General features: G+C 35.3%; 1 protein-coding gene across 1 annotated transcript in view; it reads right to left on the bottom strand.

The window, feature by feature from the left end:
• The window catches only part of SHTN1 (shootin 1), a 112462-nt gene that overhangs the window by 80551 nt on the left and 14242 nt on the right, over positions 1-17669 (bottom strand). The gene's annotated exons all lie outside the window — the stretch shown is intronic.

Below are 17669 nucleotides of genomic sequence, written 5' to 3' on the forward strand. Positions count from 1 at the left end.
GGGATACAAATACAAAAATAAAGGCAATATCTTGCCCTACTCTCATTGAGCTTACATTTTAATAAGGGAAGACAGCACACATAAAAGAATGATGACCAGGGAGGGATAAGCTTGGAGAGTTACAAGGATGATAGGTGAAGCCATAAAGCAATAGATTAATAGACTTTTCCAGGAGCAATGACAAAATTGAGTTGATTATGGTTTCAGAATAATAAAAGGGGTAAGGTTATGTGTGAAACAATATGGCAGCTGATGAAGAGATGGCTAGGGAGTGAAGTATGGCTATACTAGTAAGGCTAATAACACTAATCAATATTACAGACAAACAGGTTCCTCCAAAGTTATTCTTTTCCAGTTCTTGGGGTTGATACAGAACACTTTAAAATATGCAAAACACTTTTGTATGTTTTGCCTTATTTGAGACTCACAACTCTTTGGAGTAGATATCATAGGTATTATTATCTCCATTTCAAAAATAAGAAAACTGAGGGTCAGAAAAACTATGTGATTGCCCATTGTCACAAAGCTATAAAAGATAGAATTTGTACCTATGTCTTCCCAATTTCTATTTCAACACCTTATCTACTATGAAATGCTACTTTTCTCATCAACTCAGGAAGAGGCACCTCACTCCATCCAGAGAACCAGCACTTCTTAAATTAAACTTTTATTCATATGTCACTGTATGCTAAGAACTCTGCTAGATGTTGGAGATACAAAATGGAACAGTCCCTGTTCTCAGTCCTCCACTGTCAGACGTTGTTTCTCACTATTATTACTATGTCCTAGGCACTTCCAACTTAATTCCTTATTTTATATACAATTCTAAGACAATTACATTTATATATGGCTTCTCTCGTGGATAGTATTCTGCATGGACTTTGTGACAACTATATTCCTCCAGGAAAAAAAGAAGATGTTTTACTTTTACTTTTTTATGGATATGTTCTATATGGGAAGTGGAAGAAGTCTGATGCTATATAAGTGTCTACTTCTGGGATGGCACCAGAGCAGAAATGGATTTGGTTGGTGTAAGTCTTGCATTGGAATGTCTAAAATTCTATATCTAAAACTAAAAGGAACCTTAAAGGTCATCTACTGAACCCCCCATTTAGGAGAAAAATCTGGAAAAGTTAGGTGCTTTGACCAAAGTAATATGGATATTAAAGGAAGAGAGACAGAATTTGAACTCCTGTGCCTCCAATTCCAGGGCTTTTTCTACTCGAATACACTTTATTTCATCTCTGCTAATTATGAGGCTACAGGGCCATAAATAACCATCTATGATATTCTCATTTCTGACTGGCTTCCTTTTAGTGATAATCAATAGCATCTGCCTGATTGTGTGAAACTGCAGTATTCTGCATGTGCCTCTGAGGGAGTGTGCTTATCCAGAAATCTATCATCAAGTCAGGGGAAGTCAACTATTATACAAGCCTTGATGGGATAACTAGCACAGTATACAAACTGATATTCATTATGATGACCTTTTGAACAATTCCTTGATGACATCTTTTATTCTTTAAAGTTCCTCATTGGTTATATGTTGCAACTTTTTTACACTCATCATGCCTCACTCCCCTCTGGGTGAGATCTGTCTTTAAATAGTACATGTTTAGCACATTCAATTTATTAGGGAAGAGAATATGCCATATATATGTACATATTTTATAAATATTCCCATCAAAATGGCTAAAATGTAAAAGTTGTGATGCTTAATGGAGTAAGCTCAAATTATATAGAAACATCCTTAAATACAATTAAATTTCCAATGATACTGGACAAGTAAAATGTCACCACAAATTATAGTTTGATCCTTTCAACTAGAGAGTTAACATTCTTTACAAGTTAAATAAATATATTGAGTCTTTTGCAGATGTTTTAAATTTCAAACTGATAAGGATAATTTAAAAAATTAAGATGAAATTGGAAGGGTTTGATTCTTTCCTCCCTCCTTCCCCCTCCCATTAAAGAGTATCCATAGAAACTTTCAAGAGTTGCATAGTTTACAAGTCTTATCTGGTTCATTCTGGCATATCTGTTCTTTCTGGTTTAATTGAAAATGTTTCATTTACAAATACTTAATCATATATGAACAAGGTTTTGATGAAATTTTATTTCTAATACTATTAAACGGGCTGATTTTCCATAGTCACCAGGACACTTTCTAAATCAGAACCAAGAATGTCATGTATTCATTAGCAAATCTGAGTATATGAAATAATACCCAATTATTTAATTTTGTGCTATGTTTATAATATTAAAAGCAGAAGAGAGAATTCTCTGGATTACTACTCAATTATATAGTATTTCATATTGTTCTCTAAGTCATTTCTTAGGTACATCTTATATCTCCCAAATAAAATGGAAGTTTCTTGAAGTCAAGAATCAAGGAGAACGACACCATGATGAACAGAATAGGAGCTTAATATATACATGATGATTTGATTCATATTTCCAATTAATGATTTCTCTAAACATCATCATTGGTTTTTGAATTAATTTCACATTTCTGGATTTCTTCAATCAGACTCAGATAGATCTGTTTAATAAAAGGGGAGGAGGGAGAATTCATGTAGAGGCACCAAATGTAAGACAGCCTCTCCAGTCTGTCTATTTCCCTCTACTCTCAAAGGGCTTCCCAGAGGCATCAGAGGACAATTCATCTTCAGTTTTAATCAAACCCTCAGTCCCCTCCACTGAGACTGCCAATAGTAGCAGAAGCACTGAATAGGGACAGCATTCTATTCACAACTAAACAAAGACCACCAGCTCACTTCTCACACAGGCCACCAAACAGCTGTCAAATACCGGTAACTTTCAGCCAATGCCAATCTCAGATGGTGGCATATCAACAGTCCAGATGTTAAAGATTCCAATACCAAAACCACTCATTGATCAAATCTTAATTTCCTTCCAAAATGATTAGGTAGAAAGGCTCTAGCAGAGACCAGGCCGGAGTGGCCCAGCCTTGTTTAAAACAAAACAAACAAAACAAAAAAACAGGTGACCAATCTCTACAAGCACAGTTTTTATGTAATCCCTGCCTTCATGAATAGCAGATTCTCTAGCTGTCTGCAAACCTACAGCTGTGTAATACCAGAGGTCTTCATGTGTCTGCCTTCTATTTTCTGCAACTGCATTATGAGAGAACTGGCAGCCACAGAATCTACCATCTGCTATGGATATTGAAAGGAAAAAAAATGTACAAGTGCAGCAAATGTAGCTTACTTATCACAAGATGGAACAAAATCCAATGTGAAGTATGTGTCTATTCACTGAGCAGGGGTCCCAATGGCCAATTAATTCATTAATTTAGGTAAGTCCTGAAAAAGATTGTGCTTTCTCATTCAACTAGAAAAAGAAGAGGAACATTAAAAATATTATAGGCCTTTTAGGTGGAATGTTGTATCTTCAGCTATATTACACTAAGCCACACAGTCAAAGAACCCACCCCCACCCCAGCTGCACCATTTATATAAACTGCTCCCTTTTTGTGTAAGAATTGCCCGCAAAGACCTTGCAATAGCAACAGATGTTCTCGGGACCACATTGCTTAATTGTAATTCCCAATGATTCTCTGTTGCTTGCAGCTCACATGGAACATAGCAACATGATTGCTGGCTAGTTTAAGCAACCTGGATAATATTACGCCTGCTCTATAGTCTCTATTTTGGCTCTTTATGAAGTGGCGAATTGATCCATGGTTGGCCTTGTGGGTTTTGAAAGCCCTTCATAGTGGAGGCCCTGGCTAGTTTCCAGATCTTTTCCTTGAACCTCATCCAGGCAGATACCTGGCTTCTGACACTGACCCTGAATTTCAGGGTTTTGGCAGGCATGTCTGAAGAGATGGTTTCTACAATATAAATCTCTAACATCCAGATGTCTTGTCTGTATCCTTTGCCATTTCTAACACCATCTTAAATTATGATCAGCTCTGAATTATCTATATTAATCATGTGTAACAATTTAACAGGTAATATAAACCTGAAAATATATATATACATATATGTATATATACACATACATGAGTATAAAATTTACTTATATGGATAGAGAAATATAAAATTTATATATGGATAAATCAAGTAATTTTTTAAAAGTCTTTTATATTTGGCTTTGAAATGGCCTGTGTGTGTGTTTTGTTTTTTGGTTTGTTTGCTTTTACAAAAGACCTATATTCCTAACTATGTCATAATTCAATTCCCTTTTATGGGGGCAGATGAGAATGGGGTAATGAGAGTAGTAAAGAGTCTGGATCTTTGATTTTACCAGTCTGGAAAGTTCATCTACCATGGCAGAGCAGCAATGTACTTGTAATTTATAATTTAAAGAACTGTCTAGAACACTAAAAGGTTAAGTGACTTGTCCATAATCACAAGGCCAATAAATATCACAGAAAGGAAGGGTAGCATAACGGATAAGATACTAGGATACCAAGTCTGGAGTCAGAAAGTCTTGAATTAAAAAACTGCCTTAGACACTCACTAGTGAGGTGACCCTGGGTAAGTAACCTCTTTCAGTCTCGGTTTCTACATCTTGTTAAATGGTGCTAAAAATAGTACCTACTTCATAAAACTTTTGTAAGATAATATCATAAAGTGCTCTGCGAACCTTAAAGCACTATATATAAATGCTAGTTATTGTTGTTATCATTATTATCTCCAAAACCAGCCTTTCTTAGGCTAGCATTTAGATGAATGTGTATTTCTTTGAACACTCTCTGGCCAGGCATAAGGTAGGGTGAGCAATGGAAAAAAGAAAGAAGCCAGAAATGGGGACCAAGAGGTAGTCAAAGATAATCCAAAAAGACCACAACCAAAAAAATGGTGGATTAGGGACCATAATAATCACTGAGACCAACTCTCTTTTTTTTGCAGATGAAAAAATGAGCTCAGAGAAGTGATATACCTTCCCTAAAAACATATGGCTGGTAAGGGCAGCAGATCAGAATTTTTAAGCCTTGGATCTGTGATTATAACTGTTGCTGTCTTTGTAAAGTAACATATACGTGTGAGCTAGTCTACCATATGCTTTCCTTACAAAATACTCATGAAGTAGATGGGTACAAGTATTATTATTTGACTTAACATGAGAAAGCTGAGATCCAGGAAGCTAAGTTATTGTCCATGATTATGCTACTAGTAAATGGCAGAGCAGAACTTTAAAACATGGCCTTGTGATGCTTAGTACAGTGCTCTTTTCACTGACAGCTGATTATATTTGGTATTTAAATGAGTAGTTATTAATTAAATTTTTTTTCTAAGCTATCCTACATTACCATTTCCCTCCTCTCCACTCCAAAACCCTTTTATTTATTTTCCCTCAAAAAAAGATTCTATATATTCTAATGCGGATTCTTTTTATAGACATAAAAAGTATGAATATAATGAGAATTGATACATATTTACCTAATATGGAATCAAGTACCTCAAATTATTTTGTACTTTAAAAAAAAACTCTTACTTCTTCATTTGGACTACTCAGGCTGTATTTCAACCACAACTTATAAATTTTGACAAACATATTTGAAGCACACAATAAATTAAACCATTTTAGCTTGCAAGAAATTCCTTCTAATCCTCATTCTCTCTCTTGAAATGTTTTTGAAGTTCTTTATTTGATTCCAATTTTAACAGGAATAAGAAGTGGGAACTACCCTGTAGCTGTCTTACTGCATTCTCCAAATTCTAGGTATTTATTATGTGTTAGATGGAAACACATGTCATCAGAACACAGATCCTTGTTCTTTGTTTCTGGATAGATTGCTGTTAATAAGAGACTCATTTTCACTTTCAAACTGCTAAGTAATTACTTTTTTTCCCCCTGGCACAACCACTTGCTATTCTATCTCAAAGAAATTGCATGTATATGGATGTATTATGCATGAACAGTTAGCACAATAGCTGTATATCTTGCTTTTTAAAGTGATTTTTATTGAATCCTTTAAAATAAAATACTTTAGAACCTTTACTCCTGAAAACTATACAAGAGGAGGAAATGTTTAACAATACATAATTCAACCACGACACAGACAGTATCATATGGCCAGCTTCTTGAAACATAAGTCTTGGAAAGTATCTGCCTCTCTCCCTTTTCATTCATGGCTCCTGGCAGAGTGACAGAAACCACGGATGTGTTGTTACAGTATGTCACCAAAACTACTTCTACTACAAGCACTCAGATATTAATTCATTTCAAAAATCTCTCTAAGGAGCTCATACTAAATATAAATAGTTTACATTTTTTTAAGGAAATCATTATGAGAATTTGTTCTCTCTCTTTTAGTGAGAAATCTAAGGGCTATTTCAATCTAGTTTGGATAGGGTATTTCCACACACACCCTTTTTCTTTTCTTCCACATAGAGGAAAAAAGCAAATGGCAAACCCCAACCAGTTATGATATAGCCCCTTGCTCAAGAACACTTTAAAGTATTTTTTCAATTGTGTAGCTGCACACTTCGTCAACGAAACATGATGATATGAGTATGGTAATATCAGCAATGACAGAGTAAAGGATTTATTTGGTAGAAGTCTACTTAGTCTTCCACTGTTTTTCAACAGCAAATGAATATGATTAACAAAGGTGCTGTTGACTTTAACATGATAGATCCATCTATTTTCCAACGTAACACAATCTCCTATCGGATGCTGAGAAATAGAAGAATGGAGCACCTTAATTTCCCCTGGCCCACCCCTCCTACCCTTGACCATATGTCAGTGAAACAATTTCATTTTATAGATGTCAATCTTAACCTTTTTTGGGCAAGAGATCTACACTCTCATGTTCCGGTCATGGGTTTTGTGCTATAAATTTCTCAAATTAAATTTTAATTCTACTCACCTCTCTGAATTGGTGCCATCTGCAAACTTAATGAACATGTACTGACTCCAATGTCAAAATAATTAATGAAAACAAAATTCAAGTCGACTCCTAGTTAGCTAAGTTAGTAGAGTTTAACAGCTGAATAAATCATTCAAAATAGCAGCTAATTCAAAAATCATTGGCATTTATCTTTGGAGTACACTATGAGATTATGTATTTCTTTTCAATATACATATTTATGTATAGCTTTAAAGTTAATAAATTGCTTCTTAAAAACAATCCTATGAGGTACATAGTGCCAGTATTACTATCTCAAGGAAACTGAGGATAAGGAAAATGAGACTCTGAAAGCCTCAGTTACTTGTTCAAGATCATAAAACTAAGTAAAGAATATCAGGGCCAGCATTAAAATCCAGGTCTCCCTGACTCTAAGACCGCCACTCTTTCTACTATGCCATATTTCTTGATATTGTTGTATAGTTATATATTATGTCAGGAATATGATTTACCTTCCTTTTCTGTAGGAATTAAAATTTTAATATTAAGTTTGCAATCTCTATAAAAATCTTTATGAAATTTAGGAAATGGCCAATACTCCAAAAAAGGGAAAAAATTAAAGCAAACAAAAAGCAAGCTTCCCCAAATGATTTAAGTAAACCCTCATAGTTATACAAATGGCTGAAAAGGAGAGACAGACATGATTCCCATGTATTAAATGTGTGTTGATTATAAAATTAGTATTTATTTGATGGTATAAAAGTGATCTTAGAAGCTCTCTCCAGACAAAGTATCTCACAAGCTTCTGTTAGGATCACACAAGAGTCCATGAAAAATGTAATCACAGAAATAATTAGTCAATGATAATAAGCATCAACATCAAACAACATCTGCTCTCTTGAGATATTTTCTGTTATGGAGTTTGTCCTAAGGAATAAACAGAAGTTTGATTTTTTAGTAGAGGTTGAAATTTTCTTGGTATTAGAGTTTCTGGATGGAATTAACTCTAGCAATTTTATAGGGCTACTTTTATGGTCCACGATCACTAAAAGAGATGAGCCTAGCAATCCGAACAAGAAAAACTAGGGGTACAGAGCTTGTGTATCTCTCAGATTATGACATGTATTTGGATGAGCAGTCAATTAAATGAGTTTGAAGGAAATTTTTTTATTTTTTGGTATAACCTAAGAAAGTCATCTAGAGAGATTAGATCACAGATGAAACTTGAATATGTCTTCATAACTCTGAAGCTAGTCTCCTACTCCATAGGCCTCAGTCACTCATTCATCAATACAAATATAGACAGGCATTGCAGATGAATATGGCCTAGAGGTGACAGGAGGTGATGTGGCTAAATAATATTTGGGAAACTCTTCGCTGCTTTCAATAACTCAAAACTGTTTGCTCCACAAAATCCGATATCTTTTTAACACTGACTTCTTCTCAGTGATTTTATATGCCTAAAAATCATGGAAATAACAGAATATAAGAAGAATCAAAACTTCTATGGACCCAAAGGGAAATGAAAAGGCATATAGTAGGTGGTGAAAGTAGGATGCTGCAGACTGCCCATATTACCATAAGAGGAGATCAATCCTGTATCAAATATGAGTATAACAGATGGATAGCCAAAGAACCACACTGGTATTCATAAAATGTTTAAAAAAAAACTAGAAGAAAGCATCTTATCCATTGGAGAGAATCTGTGGAAGATGAATGGAGAGACTTAAACAAGAATCCTATGGTATAAGAAGGCAGTTCTTACATTTTGATGTATGTTAGTGAAGAGAATACCCACATTGATGAAATGATTGATCTGAAGTATCAAAATGCTATTTTGAATTTTGAATACAGAATTTACAAGTAGTGACCTTGAAAGGATATTGTGTGGTTTAAGCCCGAAATTAAGAATTTACTCTAGGTAATGTTAAGAAATGGCTCACTCAGAATTATAGAATTTCTAGCAGGATCAAGAATTCATATGCTAATAATCAAAAATTGAGCATATGACTAGCATCCCTGAAAATGACATAATACATGCTCTTTAGTCACGAGAAATAACTATTTTTAAAAATGAACCCCTTCCCTCAGATAATTGTGTATCCACTGAATCTTCCTAGTCTTCTTACAGTCTATAGCCACCCAACCCCACATATTTTGATTCAGTGGCATTAGCCTCCTTGCTGTTCCATGAGCAAGATATTCCATCTCCTGGCTCCTTGCTTTGTCTGTCTCCCATGCCTGAAATACTCTCCCTTATCATTTCTACCTCTTGGTTTCCATGCCTTCCTTCAAATTCCAAATAAAATCCCACCTTCTATAGGAAGCATTTCTTAACTCCTCTTAATTCCTCAAAGAATTTTTTTTCCCATTTAACCTGTACATAGCTTATTGGTACATATTTGTTTACTTGTCTCTCCCTTTAGACTGTGATCTCTTTGCGGGCAGGAATTGTCCTTTGCCTTTCTACTCCCAGAACTTCACAAAGTGCCTGGCACATTGTAGACATTTAGTAATAATCAATATTGACTGACCAAATAACATGGTCTTTTTTATAACTTCTGACAAGAAAATAAAATAAAAAGAGAATCTAACTTAAGATATCATGTTTTTCTTCTACTTAATTTACAAGTTTCATGCCTGTGGCATTAAAAAATAGAATTAGAGTCCTCATGTATAGATATAAGCTCAAATAGTTTTCTCAACTGATACTGAGGTCAACTCTCTATCAAGTGTGTCTGTTAACTCTGTAGTTCATCAGTACATATATTCTGGACATTCAATGTAAATGAGCATGGTCCAGAGAGTGAAGAGAGGTTACTACTCCTCGCAAGTTAGATATTCCTTAGCTTTGCCACTCCACCCTAAAGATGAGTTGTCCTGAATGGTAGGCAAGTACAAACCTGCCTAACCAACTACATAAAGTTGGTCTGGGATCATGCTTCACATACCACAGAGTGATCTATTGGGAAACCAGAGTTTACTCAAGAATCTTACCATCTGCCCTGATACCACATACATACCCCTCTCATTTCCATTTATTGTTCTAAGAACATTAATCAAATCAATACCACTATTATTACTGGAAAGGATATAACTATTGGTTGTGTTATGGCTTCACTTGAAATCCCTATGCCTTCTTAAACCAAAACACTCTTCTCTAACTTCAAATCCCCTATTTTGGTAGTTCTCTCTATTAGAATGTAAACAGCTTGTGAATGGTCCAGCCATTCTAGAAAGCAATTTGCACTATGTTTCAAAATTCACTAAATGGAATATACTCGTTAATCCAGCAATAAAACTCTACAAGGCTTTTACTCCAAAGAGACCCAGGGAATAAAAAGAGGATTTACATATACAAATATTTATAGCAGCTCACTTTTTAGTGGTAAAGAACTAGAAACTAAGGGGGGGTACCCATTAATTAGAGAATGGCTAAATGATTATAGTGCATTAATATAATGGAAAATATGCTATATGAAATTATGATAGAGATGGTTCAAAGAACCCTGGGAAGATCTGTATGAAATGATGCAGTGGAGAGAAGAGAACCAGAACAATTTATGTAATAACAGTATTATAAAAACAGACTACTTTGAAAGCCATGATTGAGAAAACTAATCATGACTTATATTGCCCACCTCCTGACAGAGAGGGGATAGATTCAAGATGCAGAAGGAACAATACATTTTAGGCCACAAACAATCTAGGAATTTGTTTTGCCTGACTATGGCAAAATTGTTACAAGGTTTTTGTTTTTCTTTCTTTTACATTAGGGATGGGAATATGAGGAAAAGATAACAAATGCTTGCTAATTAAGAAGTAAAGCGAAATGAAAAATATTTAAGTTTCTTGATGGCAGGAACTGTTTCAGTTTTGCATTTACATCATCAGCACCTATGACAGTCCATTAATAAAATGCTTTTTCCATCATTTGTCTAAAGAAAGACAAACAAAAAGGAATCTGATTTTTTTCTTCTGTTCCCACATTAAAGTATGTGGCAAAAGGGTAGGGAGGTGGGAACCTACTTTGCCTCCTCATTCTTGATAATTGAAATTAAATTTCTTTGGCATAGATGAAGATGCTCATGTGATTCTTGTGCTGGAGAGTCACTAGAAAAGGGTTAGGCTGTCATGGGCACAAGAAAACTGCTCTGCTGAGAGGGAATGGGATTCTCCATTTGTCGTCGCAAGAACTAAAGCTGCTTTTACTCTTTCTATGATGGATAAAAGGCTTTTATCACATGCTTCTCTCCTTAGCAATATACTCCCTCCTTTTGGGAAAGATCCATAATAGTAAAATGGCCTGTCTATTAACAGAGCCTGATAAATAGTACATCAGAAACTTGAAAACACTCTACCCAACCAACCAGCTCTCCACATTGCTCTCTTATCCTTTCTTCTCATTGCTGTTAATAGTGATTTTTAAAGAACTGGAATAGAAATAGATCAATAAATAATGCATACTGTACATGGACAAGATGAAAGTTGACCCATATTCCATGTAGAGAGATATCTAAATAGTTAATGGTCTAAGGTAAGGTAAGTTAACTACTGTCAATCATGTGGTCCCCTGACAATATGATATATTTTACCAAAAAAGACAGTGTTCTTTTCTTTTTCTTTTAAAACTCTTATTTTTTTGTCTTGGGATCATTCTGAGCATTGGTTCCATGGCAGAAGAATGGTAAGAGCCAGGCAACTGGGATTATGTGACTTGTCCAGGATCATACAGCTAGAAAGTGTCTGAAGCTAGATTTGAACCCAGGCCCCCTATCTCCAGGCTTGGCTATCTACCCACACATCCACCTATCTGCCCCTGAGGGGCAGATAGTTTTCTTAGCAGGTGGTTCATTTAAAGCACCACCACAATAACTAGGTCCTGCTTTGTTTAAATATTCATGTTGGTGCAGCATGATACAATAGAAAGGGAATGCACTGGAATTTAGAAGATATGAATTCAAATCTAGACTCATTGTTATGGAAAGGCCTCCTTAACAGAAGTTTTATAGACCACAGTTTCAGTTTTCGAAAGTCTTCCTGAAACACTGGAAGTCTACCCACAAAATTCTGGAAGTCCACCTGTGGCAGCAGTCTGCTCCCAGCAGTGGTCTCTTCAGTTCCACTTTTAGGTTTTTTTAAGTGTTCTTTTTTGTTTGTTTGTTTGTTTGGCATGGGGAGGTCATAAAGTGCTAAGCTAAGGGGCAGACATAAGGTTGGGGGTCAGCAGGTGTTTGTTTATATCCATGGTTTCAACCATCCATAGTAGGTCTTGGAACATACCTCCCACAGACACTATCCAGGTTAGTCATTATGTACAACCTATGGAATCTTGGGCAAGTTAATTCACTTCTATGGGTCTTCAATTTCTCCTCTATAAAATGTGAATGTTAGATAACATGATCTCTGTGGTCCTTTCCAGCTCTAAGTCTGTGACAATGAGCCTAATATAGACAAGATACTGTATTAACCACTGAAAAATAGAAGCAGTTGAAGATATGATCCCCAGGCTTCAGAGGTTCATGATTTAATTGGGTTGCTAGAACATAATTATGAATAGATGTCAGTACAAGGCAATATAAGGGACAAATGAATCACACAGGCAGTAAATGTCACATAAGTTCTGAGGATGAAAGGCTCAAATTAGGGTTCAGGAAGGTCTTCCTTCTCTAATAGGCTTGTTTCCCTCATTCATCACATCATTCCTCTCCATTGCCCCTTTCTCAATACTTTTGGTCATCTCTGCCTACAATGGGCACACTGCATCTACCTTTTGTATAACAGGCAGGGGGAACTTTATTTATGATTTCAAGAAGCATTCATGGCTGATTTATTCAATAAATATTTATTAAACATTTATTGTACTCAAGGCTTTGATCCAAGTACACAAATGAATAAAGAAAAGAGGAACCAACACAAAAATGCCATCCATTCCTATTGTCATGTTATCTTTCTTCTTCTAAATGTTATCTTTCACAAAGAACACTGAATTTGAAGTCAGAATTGGATTCAAACCCTAGATCAAAAGAGCATAGATTTAAAGCTAAAAAGGACCACAGAAGCCATGAAGAACAACATCCTTATTTTACTTACTGATGAGGAACTGAGGCCAAAAGAGGTTAAGGGTCTTGCCCAAGGTCATGCAACTAGTGTCTGAGGTGGGACAGGAACCCAGGTCCTCCTGGTTTCAAGTCCAAACTTTATCCATTGCCCTATTCTGCCACTTTCTATGATTTGCACCTGCTATATGACTTTGGACAAGTGACTTAAGCTGAGCCTTAATTTCCTCAGCTTTATAACAGAGATATTCATATGTGCCCTACATATCTCAATGAATTGTGACAAGAGGATATGAAGCTGGAAGGGAGAGCCCAATTACTATAGATAATAAGAACCTAATAATTTGGAATGTTGGGCCAAATATAATAATATGAAATTTATTAGGAATAAATTTGAGCTAATAAATAATAATAAATAAATAAAATTGTGTGAAAAATACTTTATAAATCAAGATTGGGAAAGTATGGCTAGCTAGCTAGCAAACCCAAAATTTCAGAGTTGAAAGGCCATCTAGTCTAAACCATGCCTAAAAGAATCTGCCTCAGTTCATCTGAAAAAAGACCTAGGGGTTCTAATGGACTTCAAAGTGAAAAATTAACAGTGGCACTATGGTGACAAAAGCTAATGTTACAATAAGAATAAATCTGAAGTACAGTACTGTTTTCATTTTCAGGTACCCTATTTTAAGAATGCTAGTGTTACACCAGAGAATATTCTCTAGAAGAGAATGGTGGAAAACTCTAAAATCATGATATAAGTAACAAGTGGCCTGAAAAAGAGAAAATCTACAGAGCAACAAGATGGCATAGTGGAGAGACTGCTAGACCTGGAGTCAAGAAGACTTAAGCTTAAATTCAGTCTCATATATTTGGTAGCTGTGTGACCTGGGGTAAGTCAATTTGACCTCTGCCTACCTCAATGTCTTCATCTATAAGATGGAGTTAATATTAACACCTACTTGCCAGAGCTGTTGAGGATGAAATATGATTTTATATATTCATACATGTATAGGTATATAAAGAGCTTTGCAAATCTTAAAGTGCAATGTAATGAATGTTAGCAATCATTGCTATTATGTGGCAGGTGTCTCCAAGTATTTTATGTAGAAATAAGCTCCAGGGGAAAAAACTACGGGCAAGATATTGAAGATGCAAAAAGGCAAATGTAGGTTTGAAACTTCCTAATAATTAGATAACAGAGAATTAGAGCTGATTAGAAGAACAAGTAGCCCATGCCTATACTGGTTTGACTCTCCACTGGTAGTTTTCAACCACATCTTAGAAAACCATTTATTGGATATATGATTAAGGGGTTTCTCAGTCAGCAAAGAACGGACAAGATGAACTTTGAGGTCCCTCCCAACTCTAGTATTCCTTGAGACTGTAATCAAGTGAAAAAAATGTACGTACAAGTATTTATTTTGCAAATGGCAGCATCATATAAATGTGAATAATGATTATTGGCTAAAACTCTGTCAATATCCCTTCCTCATATTCCTTTTGCTGAGTCAACAAGCTCCCCTTGCTTTCCCACTCCATTGTTGGCTTTTCCTTTACCCTACATCATCTGGGCAAGGAGACAAGAATGATCAAATCCAAATATAGATAAGAATTCTCCTATTAGAAACACAGAAGAAAAAACAACTGCTTGAACACATGGGCTGATGGGAATATTATTGGAGATGTAGACACTAAACGATAGCTCTATTCCAACTATCAATAATACGGAATTAGGTCTTGATCAATGATACATGTAAAACCCAGTGGAATTGTGCATCGGCAAAGGAGGGTTATGGGGGTTTGGGAGAGAGGGAAAGAACATGAAATATGTAACTATGGGAAATATTTAAAACCAAAAACAAATAAATAAATAAATGAAAAGATTGAATATAAAAAAAATAATTCTCCTATTGCCTTCTTAATCTCTTTTTCTTTCTAGGAATTTGGCTATATATAGGGATCCCAACAGAGGAACCTGTCCCTTGTCTGATCACTGATCATTCTTAGCCAAACTCCAACCCTAGATTAATTCCACCATCTGCCTTTTTTACTCCTATTCACATGCTGTTAAAAGGAGCTGGAGGAAATCAGAAACCACGCCAAATGGGTACACAACTGGGATTTTACTGTGGAACAAAATCCTACTCTTTCCTAATTAATCATTTAAAAAAGTGGTGTCAAACTCAAACAGAAATGGATCCCTACAAGCCACGGATTTACTTTAAAAAACCATATTATCTATGTTGTACTATATTTTTATTTATTTCATTAAATACTTCCCAATTACATTTAATCTGGTTCTAACAGCATTCAGGAATCTTGTGGCTGCTTGTGAATTTGACACCTCTGCTCACATTCACCACAACAGACAAATGTTCTCATTTCTCCTCAAACCTCCTATGCCATACACCATATTTCTCCAAGCTGAGGTTTTTGCCTCATTATTAAAATTATTAAAAACTTCATTATTAAAAATTGAAGCCATTTGCCAAGAGCTCCCCCTTCTCATCTCACATCTCTATGACATTATCACTCAATATCTCCTCCTATACTTCTGCCTCTGATGAAGAAGTAGCCCTACTCCTTCCTCAGGCCAACCATTCTACAGGCAACCTTCTTCCTAGTCCTTCCTGTTTTCTCCAGCATATCATTTCCATTATCATCTTCATTCTATCTAATCTTCAATCTCTCCCTACATACAAGCTTCTTCCATTTTGCTGAAAAAATCACCCATGTTTCCCCAATTTTTAAAAAGCCTTCACTTGATCATACCATCATACCAACATACCAGTTATTGTTCTCTCTCCTCCCCTTCTCAGTGAAACTGAGGGGGAGAAGGGAGTCTATCTTCTGTGTCTCTACAACTTCTCATCTAAATCCTCTTCTGTAAACTGACTTCTGACCTTTCAATTAAAATCTCTCTAGTCAAAGTTACCAATAATCAAATTTTAATTGACCAACATAACACCCATTTCTTATCCTTCTTGACTTCTCTGTATCATCTGACACTGCTTATCATCTTCTAAATTTTCTCTCCCCTCTGAGTTTTGATTACATGAATTTTCTACGTACCTATCTGATCACTCCTCAGTCTCCTTTACTGGATATGCATAGATATTCAATTAGGTAACTCCAAAATTAGGTAGCCATGCTTGTCTATAACACAGGCACAATTTCCCAACTTTTTTTTTTAGCTGTCAACACACCTATGAATTTTATGTGGAAGAGGAAAAGTGATTAGCAGTCTCATTGATCAGTTATCCCAGAGTCCAAATATAAATACATTAAATTATATCCCCTTGGCAAAACCACTCAACCATTCTAGGGCTGAGATCTCTTCTAATTTTGAAATTGTATTCATCTGTTCATTAAAGAGAATAGATGCCTTCTCTGTGAAGTGATAAACTTAGTTACAAAGTAAATAAGATATGGCCCAGTATCAAGGGTCAAAGAATTTGGGAGGGATGATAAGAAAAGGACATTAATAAATATCATATAAATTAGAATGTAAAAGACATGCAAAAAATAAAATGCTAGGAGATCAGATTTTTGTATTTCCAGTGTCTGCAACACAGAAGTACTATAATCAATTACTTGACTAACTGATGATGAGTGAGAAGTCAACTGAAACTACATATACATATGCATAGTATTGATACATGTGTACTATCCTTCTTTTTCTTCTCTCATAGATAACATCACCTTCAACTTCTCATCTTCCAATCAACAATCATTCAAGGTAATAGAAAAACTCAAGATGTGATAATAGCCCAAGATTACCTTTATGATACCCTGAAGCATCTTGAGAATTAACTGAAGATATGGTAATCTGGAAAAATCATTGCTCAACCTCTCCTTGAGCACATAGCATGAGATCTTCAGCCATGGTGTTTTACTCTATTATTGTATGTTAGGAAATTAAACAGATTCAAGGAACTCAACAAATAGAAGCTGCCATTGATGCGTTTCACTAAATTTTTCAATTCAGACATTTTAAATGTAAAGATGCAGAATTTGGAGTTTTGAAAAAGCTGAATGCATCTTTTTCTGATATCCAAAGGGTTTTTTTTTTATCTTTGCTTCCTCTTTTCCTCCTTTCCTCCAGCTCCTCATAGTCAAATTCTCTATTTTTTTCCTCTTTGTCTTTGGACTCTAGATATTACTTTCCTTCAATCTGTCATCTTGTGCTATTTCAAGAAAAAAAAATTTGTTAACACATGCTCACAATCATCAAGGAGACAATTTATGGGGGTGAGTAGAAGAAAATTATTTTTCAACTGTATAAAAGCCAATAATAAAAAACTACTTGCACAAAGCTTTCAATTTCCATTTTGTGCCAAGTATTTTTTTAACTTACAGATTTACAATTACTAGATTCAAAGAAAGCAAAGAGAGAAAAGACTTATGGCATCATTTACTCTATGTACCAAAAGAAAGAGTACAAAAAAATTTTCTCTAGAATTTGGACCACAGTCTTAAATTGACCAAAGTCCTAAAGCTTAAGTCTCTGGGGACTTAATGTCTACTCTAACATGAACAGTTTAGTTACTGAAAGAAAGCACATTTCTTCAAGCTCATGTGCCATGCTACACATTTGCATCATGTAGTTAATCTCACAGAACTGCACACACTGTGTGACATGTCTGCTATTCTTTACCATCTGGTGCCTGTAGTTGACATTCAGTTTGAAAAACAAATCCAGAAAAAAAAATCCACCCTCATTCACTCTGAGCTGAAATAGGTGAAACAGAACAATGAGCTTTACAATCCAGATTTTTAGAAGATGA

The sequence above is a fragment of the Gracilinanus agilis genome, chromosome 2 (assembly GCF_016433145.1).
Source record: "Gracilinanus agilis isolate LMUSP501 chromosome 2, AgileGrace, whole genome shotgun sequence".
In the NCBI taxonomy this organism is placed as follows: Eukaryota; Metazoa; Chordata; class Mammalia; order Didelphimorphia; family Didelphidae; genus Gracilinanus; species Gracilinanus agilis.